At 47.9% G+C, this 4,153-nt stretch overlaps 1 pseudogene; it reads right to left on the bottom strand.

The window, feature by feature from the left end:
- Nucleotides 1–949: 949 nt before the first annotated feature.
- LOC126177711 (5S ribosomal RNA) lies at nucleotides 950–1,066 on the bottom strand (annotated as a pseudogene).
- Nucleotides 1,067–4,153: the final 3,087 nt, after the last annotated feature.

Here is a 4,153-nt window from a genome sequence, read left to right on the forward strand (position 1 = left end):
CCCTTTGAATGTGAGGAATGACAGTGCTGGAAAAACTCTTACGTTATTTGATTTTCAAACAGATGAGCACAGTCTGCCTTTCAATAATCCCTACAAAAGAATGACCCTGACTAACAATAACCTTTACCTTTCATGAATCACCTACCTCACAAAAATCTTCGTTACTCGAACTACTGCAATACAGCGAGCGACAATACTGCCAACTAAATAAAGGATTCTAACTACTTTAGGCACTAACTAATCCAGTTAAACTAATTTCCTTTTTCTGACGGACACACGTCCAGATCGTCCGCTCAAAAGTCTGGCATCTCTCTCTCCACATCCACCACTGCTGGCGGCTCATCTCCAACTGCGCAACGCTACGCTCTGTTTACGTCCAACTGCTCAACACTACAATAGCGAATATTCCAACAATGCAAACCAGCCACAGACTGCACACAGCACAGCCAGTGATTTTCATACAGAGCGCTACATGGCGTTACCCACATAAAAACTTAAAACAGCCTACATACAAGGTAGCACACACACCCATGCCCGAGAGAGGGCTCGAACCTCTGACCGGGGGAGCCTGCACGGACTGTGACAAGGCGCCTCAGACCGCGCGGCTACCCCGCGCGGTGGGTCTATATCTATACGATTACTCTGAAATTCACAATTCAGAGGCTTCGAAGTGTTGTGTCTAGGAATCCTGCATACTCGGTTCGCTAGACAAACAAATAACTCCTCTTAACGAGTTTTATTACAAGAAGCACTCCGTCTTCAGGCCACGAGTGGCCTAACGGGATCATCCGACCGCCGTGTCATCCTCAGCGGAGGATTTGGATAGGAGGGGCGTGGGGTCAGCACACCGCTCCCCCGGTGGTTATGATGGTATTCTTGACCGAAGCCGCTACTATTCGGTCGAGTAGCTCCTCAATTGGCATCGCGAGGCTGAGTGCCCCCCGAAAAATGGCAACAGCGCATGGCGGCTGGATGGTCACCCATCCAAATGCCGGCCACGCCCAACAGCGCTTAACTTCGGTGATCTCACGGGAACCGGTGTATCCACTGGGGCAAGGCCGTTGCCTTTATTACAACAAAACAAGTACAAATAGTTAACTTTGATCTGAGAATTCTTGTAGTCCTTTATAGCTGATCATGCACATGCACAGTTACACAGATGTGTCGCAAGCAAAGGGCGACATTCAAAATAATCAGTCTTCTTCAGCGTAGAGAAACGCAAGTAACACTTCTGGCCCTACTGACCACTACTAAACAAACTATAACAAAAGTCTGCCAACTGAACTGCAGTGACTGCTGATCTCTAACTGCACTACGTAGCGATCACCTAGGTGCCGTTGCTGTCACGTTGTCATCCTGGAGGGAGGTCGGTCAGTGTGCGGTTGGCTGACCCCTTTTCAGACCCTTCTCCTATCTGCCGTCCCCGACTGTCGTACCGGCGCGGAATTTACGCCGTAACACGAAGTACACACTCCATAAGAAATTCACAAAATCCAGCTATTATTGGTTCCAGTTATGCATGCATCGATGGATCTGACTGTCTTTACATGACGTGCATAGGGGCCTGAAGATGGCATTACAACGACGACGAACCTTGTCGTCTAAATTATGTAACTTCTAAAAACATACAGGTATTTGGCGATTTTTCTTTTGTAAATGCCATGCTGTGGATGTCAGTAGGACCTGTAGCACATGACCATACCAATAAACAAATTGCTCCCCCAAAGGGTAACATTAATTTAATTACATATGTCGCTTATTGGATAGCTTATTGAATTGAATTTATTAAACGTGGATGGCGTTAGCAGACATGAAACATGGGTGCTGTGCGTCACAAGATGATAGAGTGTTCATGAAACTACTAAATGTAACGATGGTCACTACAGAACCCTTGTTGTACACAGACAGGACACCACTATGTTCATTAAGTATTAACCAAAACTAAACTAAACTCCTCCCGCACAGGACATGAAGGCCCAAAGGTACGGACTGGCCTTCTTGTCATCCTCAACCCACAGACATCACTGGATGCGGATATGGAGGTGCATGCGGTCAGCACACCGCTCTCCCGGCCGTATGTCACTTTCAGAGACCGGAGCCGCTATTTTTCAATCAAGTAGCTCCTCAGTTTGCCTCACAAGTTTCAAAATGGCCCTGAGCGCTATGGGACTTAACATCTGAAGTCATCAGTTCCCTAGACTTAGAACTACTTAAACCTAACTAACCTAAGGACATCACACACATCCATGCCCGAGGCAGGATTCGAACCTGCGACCGTAGCCGTCACGCGGTTCCAGACTGTAGGGCTTAGAACCGCTCGGCCACCCCGGCCGGCGCCTCACAAGGGCCGAGTGCACCCCGCTTGCCAGCAGCTCTTTGTAGACCGGATGGTCACCCATCCAAGTGCTCGCCCATCCCGTCATCGCTTAGCTTCGATGATCTGACGGGAACCGGTGTTCAAAAAATGGTGCAAATGGCTCTGAGCACTATGGGACTCAACTGCTGTGGTCATAAGTCCCCTAGAACTTAGAACTACTTAAACCTAACTAACCTAAGGACAGCACACAACACCCAGCCATCACGAGGCAGAGAAAATCCCTGACCCCGCCGGGAATCGAACCCGGGAACCCGGGCGTGGGAAGCGAGAACGCTACCGCCGAACCGGTGTTACCATTGCGGCAAGGCCGTTGGCCATTAGGTATTAACACAGCTTGTAAAGGAATTACAATATCAGTACCTTGGCATAGACCGGGTAATGGAGTCTGAGATAAATACGTTAAAGTGAACTCAACATTTTTAAAAGAACTAAATTCAAGAAACTAGCACAGTGATTACAGAATGTCAATCAGAGACGAAAGAAAGAACTGCAGAAAGAGTCATGCATGCGCCAACTATCTTGGTAGAGCGTATATTGAGTTCAGGATTGGTTCCAAACCTATTTGAATGAAAAGTGTGAATGTCCCAACGAAAATCTGAAATCGTCACATACACCCTACAACCCAGTTTGCGAGCTTTGCTGCTGTTCGCAATACATAGCGTTACCTGTGCCCACGACTGGCTGCAGCAGTGGCCACAAACTTCTGAATCATCTGGCCTGTACCGAAGGTTGCTCTCCGTCAGAGCCCAGAAACGAAGTCGTTCTCTCGGTTAATTTGTGTTGCCGTGTTTCTTATGGAAGTACTTCTACAGCGCACTCCCAGAAAAAAGCTAGAGTCTTACTACTTCGAGTGTGAACGCTATGCTTGATTTGATCACCAATGGCAGTGACTCTTCTGAGTGCCAAGCACTCTGACCCATTCTAACAACGCAGAAATCTCCCTAATCGATACTACCACACAGGCGTCGTTACATTGGTAACAGAATGGCTGGGTTTCACCTGGCGCTGATAGTGGTTTGCGCGGGATCTGGTGGAACCAATGGTGCATACCTGCTGAGCCACACCTCCAGCAATTCTGTACTATGAGCGCCCTCTACCGTCGCAGTATGTGACGGTCGGTGGCAGCCACTCAGCCTACTTGCACTTAGAGCCACTATGCTACGACACCTTCGTTCGTGCTTCTTCCTTGTGTCATCGATAACTGGACTCTATTTCTTGTTGCATCATTTGCAATGAGTCTTCATATCTTTGAAGAAATTTAAGTAAGTCTTCTGTTTGCTGTATTACTTGTTCCCTATCATTTCCGCTCCAGTCCAGCGTTCCTACACCAGCACGTGTCATGCCACTCTTTAGTCCAGCTCTCCTTACTGTTATGTTCGAAATCAAACACAGTACATTCTATACTCGATTTTAATATACACTCCTGGAAATTGAAATAAGAACACCGTGAATTCATTGTCCCAGGAAGGGGAAACTTTATTGACACATTCCTGGGGTCAGATACATCACATGATCACACTGACAGAACCACAGGCACATAGACACAGGCAACAGAGCATGCACAATGTCGGCACTAGTACAGTGTATATCCACCTTTCGCAGCAATGCAGGCTGCTATTCTCCCATGGAGACGATCGTAGAGATGCTGGATGTAGTCCTGTGGAACGGCTTGCCATGCCATTTCCACCTGGCGCCTCAGTTGGACCAGCGTTCGTGCTGGACGTGCAGACCGCGTGAGACGACGCTTCATCTAGTCCCAAACATGCTCAATGGGCG

Source organism: Schistocerca cancellata, chromosome 3 (genome assembly GCF_023864275.1).
Source record: "Schistocerca cancellata isolate TAMUIC-IGC-003103 chromosome 3, iqSchCanc2.1, whole genome shotgun sequence".
Lineage (NCBI taxonomy): Eukaryota > Metazoa > Arthropoda > Insecta > Orthoptera > Acrididae > Schistocerca > Schistocerca cancellata.